This window comes from Podarcis liolepis (genome assembly GCF_965112155.1).
Source record: "Podarcis liolepis genome assembly, chromosome: 7".
NCBI classification, from domain to species: domain Eukaryota; kingdom Metazoa; phylum Chordata; class Lepidosauria; order Squamata; family Lacertidae; genus Podarcis; species Podarcis liolepis.
This window is the reverse complement of record NC_139561.1, coordinates 94,673,223-94,685,493: the sequence shown is the minus strand read 5'-3', so window position 1 is coordinate 94,685,493 and position 12,271 is coordinate 94,673,223. Positions and strand designations below refer to the sequence as shown.

General features: G+C 57.5%; 1 protein-coding gene and 1 long non-coding RNA gene across 2 annotated transcripts in view; one reads left to right on the top strand and one right to left on the bottom strand.

Moving 5' to 3' along the window:
• Positions 1–12,271, bottom strand: part of LOC310712948 — a 246,776-nt gene that overhangs the window by 145,360 nt on the left and 89,145 nt on the right. The gene's annotated exons all lie outside the window — the stretch shown is intronic.
• Positions 832–12,271, top strand: part of LOC310712817 (leucine-rich repeat and fibronectin type III domain-containing protein 1-like protein) — a 67,008-nt gene continuing 55,568 nt past the window's right edge. The window contains exon 1 of the mRNA XM_083516200.1: positions 832–1,056. The gene's annotated coding sequence lies outside the window, so the exon portion shown is untranslated. The remainder of the gene's footprint in view (positions 1,057–12,271) is intronic.

Here is a 12,271-nt window from a genome sequence, read left to right as displayed (position 1 = left end):
TCACTTTATTTAAAACCATTTACAACCGTTTCCTTTCGGCAACTCTTGCAGCCAAACCAAATGCGCAGCTTTCCTTTTCTTTGGTCCACATCAGCGACGCTGGGAGGGGGAGGGGGTGGTCATGTCGTCTGGACAGCCTTGGACCTCCAGACACACGGCCCCGGCTTGCGGTTGACAAAAATGCAGCGCGAAGAATGTAAACCAGTCAAAACTACCAAGCCCCATCAGGCACTCTCTCCCCAAAAGGAGGGTTCCCTTAGTAGACGGGCAGAGGACCCGTCTCGTCTACGGGGCAGGGGGCTTGGCAATGGGAGCGCAATGGAGGCGCGGTGTGTCCGCAGCCGGCTGGAGAGCGGGGCGCAAGAGACAGAGACCATCCCCGACAGTCAGGTTGGCCGTCCGCGCCCTCTGGGGGCAACGAGCGCCCCAAGTGCCCCGGAAAGCCGAAGCAGCCCTCAGCGCCCCACCCCAGCCCTCGGCTGCCCGGCGGCATTACGGAGAGAAGCGCGCCCGGCGCCCCGGTCTTGCGCCAAAGGGCATCCCCGCTCCGCTCTCGGGAGCCAAAAAGCAGGCGAGGCGACGCCAGGGAAGGGGGCGCGCGGGGGTCGAGGGGCGCTCCCGGAGCTGGCCGGTTCCTGACGCCGGAGAGGCTCCCCCCAGTGGGCATGGCCGAGCCGGGGCTACGGCGCCTGCTCGGCTTTGGCGGTGGGGGGGGGGGGGAGAGGAGGAGCCATCGCCGCCTCCGCGACGCCGGCAGCCGAGCTGCGCTCCGACGCAGGCGAGCAGGACTAGGACGGCGGAGCGGGCGAGGCGCGGCCGGGCCACGGGGCGAGGGGGCAGGGGACGCGCCCGGATGGAGGAGCCGCCCTCCGGCCCCGCCGACTGAGCGACGCCCGCCGCGGCCCCGGCAGGCGGACAGGAGGAGCCGCCGACGGGCGCATGGCCAACCGAGCCGGAGCCGCCGCCGCGGAGCCCCCAGGAGCAGCAGCCGGGGAGGGGCGGCAGCAGCAGCAGCAGCAGGGACGGCGCCGCTCCCGAGGGAGGCCGTGGGGCCAGGTAAGAGGGCGCGGCTACATTGGGGGGGGGCACTCGCGGCTGCTGGGCAGCGGCCCCTTCCTCCCGGCTCGAAATCGCCTCGAAATTGGCCAGCGCTTGCAGCCTCCCGCTCTGCCCCGAGGCGGGGCAGGCGGCCATGAGCGGAGAGACCCCCCCACGGGAGAAGCGCCCACGCTTCCTCGCCCTGCCCGGCGGCGATGGCTTGTGTGTGTCCCCCCCCCACGCCCCGGACGAGCGAGGCTCCGCTGCAGCGCAGGCGTGGGGAGAACGCCGTTTCAGCACCCCGGAGGCAGCAGGCTGCGCCCCCAGGGAAGTTTGCCGCTGGCTCCGGGCCCCGCAAGAACCGCCCCCCTTTGGACGGCAGTGCGCGCTCTCGCGGGTTTGTGTGTTGCGGGTGGGGGGCGCTCCGCGTTTTCCGTTCCGCCTCCCGTGCTCAAGGCTTGGCTTAAGCGGCCGCCCCTCCCGGAGCCGAGACCCGGCGACCTGCTCGCCGCAGCCACGGCAACCTTGACTTGCGGGCGGGGCGGGGCGGCTCCTCTTCTGCCAAGGCGGCGCCCCCTTCCTGGCCCGGCCGGGCTCGAGGGTCCTGCGCTCCGTCCTGGCTCGGCACCCGCCCGGCGGCGCCAAGGACGGGCCCAATCTGCGCTCCGCAGCCGCCTGGAAAGGCGAGGCGAGCTCCGAGGGGGCGCCCCGGCTTCGCTCGCCCCCCACAGTTGGGGAAGCCTCCGTCTGACGGGTGGGTGCACTGGAGGGTCGTTGTCCGAGGCGGTCCTGCCTCCGAGTCGGCCGTCTGATTTTGGTGGGCAGAGAAAGCGGAGCTGCCGGAGCTGGAGTTTCCAGGCCGAGGCCTCCTCGGGAGGAGACGAGGGCGGCGCCCGCGGGAGCTTGGGGGCTCGCCCGCCCCGTCGGGGGTCTCTCTCCGCCGCCGCATCCCTGTCCCCGCCGGAGGGAGGGGGTTCCAGGCGGGCTTCTCGACCCTTTATTCGGGGAGCCGATGGCAGGACGGAAGGAGGAGCTGCAGGCTGCGCCCCGGACACAGGGCGGACACCGGGGGAGCAGCTTCCCAGGTTCTCGAAGAGAACCCAGACCTTGCGGCGGGGGCTCCTCGGTGCCCTTCTTCAGGCTGCCGAAGACCCAGTCAGACCAGCAGTCCGCCCAGCTAAGGACCAGCAGCAACGGCTCTGCCGACCGTCGGAGGTCCCTCCCGGCCTGCCTGCAGATGCCGCCTTCGGGGCTCGAACCTGCTGGGCGAAGGTGCTTGGCGGAGCTGGCGCGCGGAGCCATTTCGAAGCGTCACGTGCTTCCTTCCAGGCCAGAGAGAGAAGGGTGCAAAAGATGCGCGGAAGGAAATGGTCCAGTTGTCTGAGGGGAGGAGGGGAAGGGCTTGCCGCTGCCTTCCTCGCGGGCTGCCGGTGGGGGGAGCTAGAGAGCCTCACCGGCCTCTCCTGCTCGGGGGAAGCGAAGATCCCACCCGCCCCGCGCGCCCCTCCTGGGGTGTCCCCGACTCTGCTTTGCTGGAGTGTCTGTGTCTCTCTCCCGTCAAGGGGTGTCCTGTGGAGGGATGGAGTCCTGCTTTAGGGGAGAGGGGTGCAGTGGTCAGAGCTCCAGGGTTAGGCCCCTCTGCTGAAGTCCTTGGAAGTGCTGTGGAACCTCTCAAGAGTGATGCTGCGCAGGCAGAGCTCCTGTTTGCTGCTGACGTGGCTCTGGAAGAGCTGCAATGCTCCTGCTGTGCGGCTGGTGATGACCCCATAGCCCTCTGGCCGGTTGGAGTGGGAGAGTGGCTTGTGGCTTAGGACACCCCTCCAATTCCTTGTGGATCTCCTTCTGGTGGGACTCCAAAGCTCCTTTCTCAGGCTGATGCCGGCCAGGGTAAGACTCACCGCCTGTGCCCTCCTTGGCTCCCTGCTGAGCTCTGGCCCAGGCAGCAGCACCCCAAGTGGAGAGGGTGGTATTGGGGTGAGCCTTTGGTGCCTGCAATGGCTCTGAGAGAGTCTGCCTCAGTGAGCAGGGTGCCCCCCTGGGGCAGGGGGAGTCCCCATGCACTAACTACCCTGCACTCCTGCACAGTGGCTGCACTGTGGGGCTGGCCCCATGGGGCCTCTGGGAGCCTCTGCCTTCCGCATCCTCCTCGGGAGCAAAGAGAAAGATCCCTTCCTTCACTGATGGGCTTCCCGCAATGGGCATTTCAGGGAAGCAGGAAAAGGTCATTGCTGCCCACGCAAATGCTTCTGTGCTAATATAATATGGCAGAATACTTCTCCGGGTTCCGTAAACGAAGCTTTGCTTCCTGGAGAGATGCTGTTTGGGGCTGCCTTCTCCTCTCTTGGTTTGAGCCTTTGGGGACTTGCGGAAGTAGCAGCTGAGACCCGGAAGTCCCGCCTCTCCCTTCCTGCCATTTTGCCCACCTTGAAAGGTCAAGGCTCTTCCTGCTGGCCTTCTGCACTCCTCTGGGTGCCCTCCTGGTGGCCTGGATGTGTCGTCCAGCCTCCGCCCTCTGGCCCCGTCCCCTCTCTCGGTCCTTCTCTCTGGCATTGCATGGGGTTGGCCTAGATGACCTCTGGGTCCCCTTCCAACCCGACAATTCTGTGAGTCTGCGAATGTGGCTTTCGCTTCCCTCCCTCACCTGTGTGGGCTTTTTGCGGCTGTGCATTCCAAATATACTTAATTTGGGTTGATTCCCACCAGCAATTAGCACATCTCCTCCTCCTGCCTCCCCTCCCCTCTGCTTTCATCTTGTGTGGTTAACTGGAAGGGGAGAGAGGCTGATCCTCTGGCCAAGGGGAAGGGGGTGGCTGAGGGTCTGTAGGCCACTCAGCAGGTGAGATGCAGCTCTGGTGGCTCAGAGGCCGTCTGTTCATGGATGAGGAGAGCGTCGCCTTCTGCTGATGTGGCTACCAGACTTCTATATTGTGGAGCTATGAAAGAGGTCCCCAGAAGTCCCTCTGGCTGGCCATTTACCCCAGTGTAGCCCACCACATGGGCTGGGGGCTCCTCCTGCCTTCTGACCAAGGTGCAGGGTCAGTGCAGAGTGGAATGTGGCCCTCTCTGTGTGGACTTCCATGGAACAGAGCAGAGGTGCAGTTGGGTCTCTCGCTTGGAGACCTCATCTTGCAGGGTCAGCGTTACCTTTGCAAGGTGCCTGCTCAGCTGAGGGAAGGTGAAGGAGTAGGGCGCGTCCTGCTTTCTCACTGCAGGAAGGGGCAGAGGGAGAGAGACCTGCCTTGTATGGAGTCAGGCAAGCTCAGTCCTGTCTGCACTGCCTGGTAGCAGAGGTGCTCCAGGGCTTTGGGCAGAAGCTGTTGACTCCCCAGGACCTTCTGTCTGGAAGGAGATGCTCTGCCCCTGAACCACGAGGGCCTTTCCTCGAGGTGAAGCAGGGTGACTTTCAAAGGAAGGCAAACCGTAAGCTGCTTTGAGCATGATTTTGTGTGTGGAAAAGAGGCAAACAGATGGATGGACTGGTTGATTGAGCAACCAGCTGTGCCATTCGAGGGTCCTGCACATCTGTCTGTCTTGGAAGGCCGGTTCTCTTGGGAGAAGGGCCTTCGGTGTACCAGACCCTGTGGGTGGACATGGGGCAGGTGTTCAGACCATGCGCTGCCCCATCTCCCAAGACGAAAGGGGACCAGGGCAGTGTTTGTTTATTTGTTGCATTTATACTTCATATTTTTTCCTCCAAGGAGCTCCAAGTGGTGTACATTGTTCTCCTGCTCCCCATTTAATCTTCACAACGACCCTGCGAGGTAGGATAGGCTGAGAGGCAGGGACTGCGTTCCCCACCCACCCCAAGTCACACCCTGTGAGCTGAGTGGGGATTTGAAGCCTGCTCTCTGCCAGGTCCCAGTCTGGCCCTCTCCCCACTACAGCACACGGACTCTCTCAGAGTCCTGTTGATGTTGCATGGAGGCCAGTGCTTGGAGGGAGGAGGATGCTTGCTTGGGAATCCAAAGCCTTCTCCAGCCTCCTGGTCCACTGTGGCAGGTTGCCTTGCTCAGCCAAGGCTCTCCTTCTTCGGAAGGCCAAGCGAGGCCTGTGGGAAGGGGGAAGGGAGAGCAATATGGCTGCTTGCTCAGCGCAAAACTTCTGAAGAATCTGCAGGGGATGGGGGGGAGGGCAGGCAAAGCGGGAGAGGGAGGAAGGAGGGCTGTTCTGGCACTGGTGATAAATGGCCAAGAGAGGCAGCCGGCTTGTTTGAGGGGTCTGTTCATTTATCAAAATAGATGGCTCTGTTTTGCTGCAGATTCTGCAAAAGATCGTGGGCCCCGAAAGGGGTTGGGGGTTGAAGTTTGGGTCTTGAGGACAGCAATCATCAGTTGCAAGGAGTCTTGGAAGACGGTGATTATTTATTATTGTGGTGGTTGTCATCTGCTTCTACCCCACCTTCCTCCAAGGAGAGAAAGACTGTTTACGTCGTTCTCCCTGCGTTTTATCTTCACAGCAACCCAGTGAAGCAGGTTGCACTGAGAGAGGGAACCCAAGGTCGCGCCCAGGGAGAGCTTTGCGGTTGAGGGGGGAGGATTTCAACCCGGGTCTCCCAGATCCTGGTGTTACATGAATTTTAAGGTGTGCACATAGTGGACAAACACTCCACAGAAGACCACCACCTTTCTTGGTGGTAGATAATAATAATATTATAATAATATATTATTTATACCCCACCCATCTGGCTGGGTTTCCCCAGCCACTCTGGGCGGCTTCCAGCAAAATATTAAAATACAATAATTCATCAAATATTAAAAGCTTCCCTAAACAGGGCTGCCTTCAGATGTCTTCTAAAAGTCAGATAGTTGTTTATTTCCTTGACATCTGATGGGAGGGCGTTCCACAGGGCGGGTGCCACCACCGAGAAGGCCCTCTGCCTGGTTCCCTGCAACCTCACTTCTCACAATGAGAGAACCGCCAGAAGGCCCTCGGAGCTGGACCTCAGGGGATGATGGGGGTGGAGACACTCCTTCAGGTCTACAGGTATACACTCCTTCAGGCGTCTGCTCTGCATGAAAGGCTCCCAGTTCATTCTTTGGCACCTCCCGGTAGGACTGGGAACTTCCCTGGGCCGAAAGCCTGGAGAGCTGCTGTCCATCAGTGCAGACAATACTGAGGTGTGAGGTGGACTCTTAACACCAGTCTGACACTAACCACTCTAGGAAGCATAGGAACCAAGCAAACTGCCTCACGTGGAATCAGGCTGTGGCTACATCTGTTTACGCTGCTTGTTCATGCTCAGGGAAGCCATTGCGATGTGGCCTCTGCTATTGTTGCACTAATTATCATAATACCTTGATTGTCCATGTACAACCTGTGTACAATGAAATGCACAATGACTGCAGCACTCATCAGCCCCAAAGAGCATAGGCAGGGATGACAGTAGTCCATCCACATGTGGGGGCTACTCATGGTCTGCAAAGGTGGCTAGTGGCTGTCTAGGTTTCAGCCAGATGCAAAGCTGTCGTGGCTGATCTTGGAGGAGGATGGAAGGGGGCTTGGAACCTGCCCCGTGTCTTGCTCAGGGGCTCAGTTTCCATGGCATTTCTTCTCACTATAAGCCTGAAATAATAAAATGAAGAGTTTCCACATCTGCTGTGCAGGTGTCCTGACTTTGAGAATTTGCACTCTGGCATTATAAGAAGCAGCACTGTTTGTCTGGAGGGTGAATCACCACCGCCTGACATTCAAAGCTCTCAGGTGACCCCCCCCCCCAGCTCTCCTCCATCTCCTCGCTCTCCCCTGCTTTTCAGGAAAGGGGGTGGGCCCTCCTTCCTGTGTCAATCAGCACCTCCTTGGCAAGTGTTCAGGGAAAAGCCATCCCCGCCCCCCTGACTGTTTCCAACACTTCCTTTGCTCACTACAATTAGGAGCCATTTCTGAGTTAGAAAATTGCAGGCTCTTCATCTGAGCTCAGAATAGATTCCCTCGGAGTCTGTGTGTCCTCAACACGCGGCTCATCTTTACCTTTGTGGAATTCCTCCCCTCCCTTTCGGAGAGAGGTTTATTTTGAGGCCTCCGGCATCAGGCAAGCGGCTTCTCTCCCCATCATCCTTTGTGCCCATCAGACGTGTGGCTGGCCTGGGCAGGCTCTCCTCCTCCTCCTCCAGCTGAGCCAGCAGCAAGCGCTTTCTCTGCTGGACCCAGAGGCCTTGGAGTGACTGGGAGGCACCTGAGGAGGGAGGGGCCTCCTAACCTTTGCAGATTTCCTGGTGGGCCCTTTCAGTTTGGAGAAAAGGCAGGGAAGAGAGAACAGGACAGAAGCTTGTAGAATTAGGCATGGCATAGAGAAAGTGCACAGCTTCTCTCCTTCATAACACTAGGACTGCTGGGCATCCAGAGAAGCTGAATTTTGGGAGGTTCGGGACAGATCAAAGAAATGGTGTTAAGAGTCCACCTCACCCCTCAGTATTGCCTGCACTGGCTGGCAGCAGCTCTCCAGGGTTTGGGCCCAGGGATGTTCCCAGTCCTACCTGGAGGTGCCAAAGAATGAACCAGGAACCTTTGCATGCAGAGCAGACGCCTGAAGGAGTGTATACCTGTAGACCTGAAGGAGTGTCTCCACCCCCATCATTCTGCCCGGACACTGACGTCCAGCTCCGAGGGCCTTCTGGCGGTTCCCTCACTGTGAGAAGCGAGGTTACAGGGAACCAGGCAGAGGGCCTTCTCGGTGGTGGCGCCCTCCCATCAGATGTCAAGGAAATAAACTGTGGAACTCCCTCCCACAAGAGGCAGCCATGGCCACCAGGGTGGAGGGCTTTAAAAGAGGATTAGACTTATTCGTAGAGTTGCTCTAGTGCTCGGATCCTGCTCGCTGGTTTCCTAAAGGCATCCGACCAGCCACTGAAAGGGCAGCTAGCGGGCATTGGCCTGACCCAGCAGCCTCTTGTAATGCTCTTCTGGCCCTTGTGAAGCCCCGTGGGGTCGGGACGTCTGCCGCAGCCTGCGTCTGGCCAAGTGGCGAGCTGCGCATCCTGGCCTGCCCTCCCTGCGCATTCTGTGGGCTGGGTCATCCCTGTTTGCTCAGACAGTTTCAGCTGTCAGAAACGGGCTTCCTCTCCCGCCGCGCGTGGATGTTCAGAGAGCCAGACCCCGTGAATCTTCCAAAAATAGATACCCCATTTATCAAACCTGCTTAGAGGCACCCGGCGCGTTGGCGGTGGCTCAGGCCTGCCGCACAAAAGAGAGGCTGTGATTCAGGAGCTGGTGGCACGTCTTGGCCTCATGAGAAGCACCACAGAGGATGGGCTGGCAAGGAGGAGGAGGAGGCTGCAATGCCTGGAGGATGCCTTCTCCACCACCCCGGCTTCTGGAGAGGCCCCTGTTTCTGGCAGGGGAGAGTCCCTGGGCTTATGACCTTCTCTGTAGCTCCAGCGCAGTTCTGGATGCGTGCTTCCCTAGCGGAGTAACCTGAACCCCCATCAAACTGAGCTCACTGTTTATGTCCTCCAAGTGCTATTCTTAAAATCACGACTACAAAAGCACATTATGCAAATATTAATCTAGTGCTAACCACCCCGCTTTCTTCCTGTGCTGATCTAATGATTTTTTATGGCAGCCTCTTTTGAAGCGCTGCATTATAATTCTGTATAGAATTAAAAATCATCAAAGGCGCCCCACTGCAACCATGCAATTACTCTTATTTGTTTTATATCGTCTGTAAATAAAACAGCATTTATATATGACCTGCCCTTCCAGTCACTCATTCTGCGAGTGATTCCTTCCTCATTTCACAACGGCCGGCCACTAAACATGGAGCTGAAGACAGGCAGCCTCGGTGGCCACGGAGGGGGGGGGGGTTGTGGCTCAGGAACATGCGTGGGGGGGGCAAGGCTGGGACATTGAGAGGACCATTGGGTGCCAGATAACTGATTTTGGAGTATTTCTTTTAAAACTGGTTGTCCTTCCTTTCTGCCCATCAAGAGGACTTCTCCTGGGGGGGGGGATACTCCTATAAAAAACTCCACCTCATTAATTCATAGAAGCATCAACTCATTTTGAATGATTAAGTGCAATGAAAAAGTCAGCTGGTTCCTTGAGATTCTACTTCCTGGCTAGAATTCTCCAGAACTTTTGTGTCAAGATGGGCTGGAAGGGTGTGTCTTTTGGCCTTCAGGCCTTGGGCGGTGTTTGGTGGGAGGGAGTGGGGAGACACCCACTGAGCTCCCCCAAACATGCCCCAGGGTCTGAAGGGGATTTGGGGCTGTGCTGCTAAGCCGCTCTCTGCTAAATGGGCCTGGCGCTCAGTCAGCAGCCTGCTTTGCCTTTAGCTCCATGAGTGAATGGAAGCCTTTTCCTCTTTAAGCAGGTGAGGCCTCAGCAGCCTTGACAGCTGCAGCCTTTTCCCCCTGGCAGTCAACCAGGTCAGGATTCATAGAATTGGAAGGGAACCCCAGGGTCATCTAGTCCAACCCTCTGCAGTGCTGAAGAATCTCTGACAGGTGGCCATCCAACCTCTGCTTGAGAAACAACCTAGAAAGGTGGGTCCTCCTCCACCTTCTGAGGATGTCTGTTCCACTGCTGAAGAGCTCTTACCTCTTCCATGTGGCAGCCTTTCAGATATTTGAGGGTGGCTATCCTATCCCTTCTCAATCTCTTCTGCAGGCTAAACATCCCCAACTCCCTCAACTGTTCCTCATGTGGCTTGGTTCCCAGACCCTTCTCTGTTGCCTCCTCTGTGCATCTCCAACCTGTTTCCATGTGAATGACTTCTCCATATTCTCTGCTCCCTGAGCTTCACCAATACCAGTGTAGTCGTGTAGTGGTTAAGAGCGGTGGACTCGTAATCTGGTGAACCGGGTTCGCTTCCCCGCTCCTCTGCTGGGTGACCTTCAGCTAGTCACACTTCTCTGAAGTCTCTCAGCCCCACTTACCTCACAGAGTGTTTGTTGTGGGGGAGGAAGGGAAAGGAGATTGTGAGCCGCTTTGAGACTACTTCGGATAGTGATAAAGCGGGATATCAAATCCAAACTATTCTTCTTCTAGATTCCTTCTCTCTCTCTCTCACACACACACACAGTGTTTATTATGATGTTTACCTTGAATGTTTCTGCTGTCTGTGGGCAGGTAGCATATTAAAGGTGGTCTTATTGCAGCACCCAGAACAGATGGCAGCATGCACTGGGTGGGGTTATGGGCTGCAAGTGAAAAACTACAGCGAGCCTGGGGTGGGGGCAAATGACAGCAGTCCAACCCCAAAGGCAGTGGGGGTGGAAGAGGAAGTGGGGCGGCAGTGGGAACCTCAGGAGGAAAAGGACATGAGTGCATGAGAGAGATTTCTAGGGAGGGAGGGGTGGCCTTCTTGGCCCTGCCCTTTCCCCTTTGGGCAAAAGGATGCTCTTATCAGAAGGAGCCACGTGACCTCCCCTAATGCACTTGTTGGCCAACCCAGCCCAAACTATCGATTTGCTTTCAGCACTAATGCAGTAGAGCCAGGCTGAGCTTGCCAGCAGCCCATCTGCGGGAGATGCGTCAAGCCCTTGAACGTGAATTATTCACCGTCGCAAGCAGGCCCCTTGGAGTCGCGAGCCCCCTGGGGCTTCTGCAGCACCAGAATCCATCATGGCCAAGTCCCCAGAGGAGCGAAATGTGGGCACAATCAAGTTGGAAGGCTGGACTGCTGGGATGGGTGTGAGAGAGAGAAAAGTTCTGTTTCAGCATAGTGGAGGTTTCAGCACCCTGGACAGGTCCACGCTGGACTCCAGCGCAAGAAGGAGCCTTAAGCTCTTCCATCGCCTTCACTTTGGTACAGCCTTCCTCATCCTGTGGGTCCCCAGGTGTTGTTGAACTACAACTCCCATCACCCCCAGCTAGCAAGGCCAGAGGGATGATGGGAGTTGTAGTCCAACAGCATCTGGGTTGATAACGGCTGCTTTAGTAGCTTTTGCCTCGGGAAGAGCTGGGAGGCCTCCGTTCATCTGTGAGCTGGAGTCCTCCAGATGAGACGAAGGCAATGTGGCTTCTCCTCAGGCTAGAGAGGTCCTGCCTCTCCATGGACTTCTCCTGGGCAAGCACTTTGGGTGTAGCCTGTACGTCTGAGGCCAGCCCTGCATATCGCTCCCTCTCACTCTCTGAATCCTGGCCTCACACAGACACCCACCCACCCACCCCAGGAAGTCACAGCACTGGGGCTCATTGCTGGGGTTGGGGAAGAGGGAGTCACAGTCTGCAATCCTGGAGAATGAAGTATTAGAGGTTACCGCCCACACACTTCTGCTGCGCTTTCAGCTTGTGTGGTGGCACCTCAGTAAAACCTTGTCTTACTGTTTGTAGCAGAGTTTCCCCCCAGAAGCAGAGGACAAGAACAGGAGTCATAGTCAAATTCCTCAGTCAAGAGCTTCTTCATTGCTTGACCGGTTGCACAAGCATTTCTGTTACAAATATATATGCGAGCGGGATCCGTTCCGGAGCCCCATTCACATTCTGAGTAGAACGTAACACGTGACTGCGCATGCGCCGGTCACGTTTTGCCGCTTCCACGCATGAGCGTGATGTCATTTTGAGCATCTGCGCATGCGCGAGTGACGAAACCTGGAAATAAAGTGCTCCATTACTTCCGGGTCGCCATGGAGCACAACCCGAGAAGGCTTAACCTGAAGCGACTTCAACCCGAGGTATGACTGTACAAACTATTTACATTCCTTCTATTTCTCTCCAGCAAGGTATAAACTCTCTCTCTCACTCTCTCTCTCTCTCTCTCTCTCTCTCTCTCTCTCTCTGTGTGTGTGTGTGTGTGCTTTCCTTGTGTGGGAATTGCAGCCTGCAACTTCCTCCCTTTATTTGCACTCCCAGCTGACACCAGTCAAGCCAAGAGTGACACTCCCAGACACGAAAGAAAATTCTGGAACCCTCTTTAAAGCTGAAAGGGACTTTTATCTGTTTATTGAAGAATGTTTTCCTAATATGAAGCTCAGGGATGTGGCCAGAGAGGAGGGTGCTTTGGAGGGGGGGCCGTTCCAGTGAGGAAGCCGGAAGCACCTGGGCTGAGCTTTGCAGGGCGCTGAGCAGGGGAGGCAGCACCGGCTGCCCGTCTCATGTGCTCGACTCCCCACCCAGCTCAGGGCAGGCTTCTTGGGCTCTGCTGCCTCCTTGCGTGGAGCTGGAGAAGGAGCGGGGTGCTTCTGGGCAGGGGGGCTCCCTTTGGAGAGGGGGGGGTTCCTGCAGAACAGGGAAAACCAACTCTACACCCACTTCTTCACAGTTAGGGCTGCCAACCAACCAACCAACCCACAGT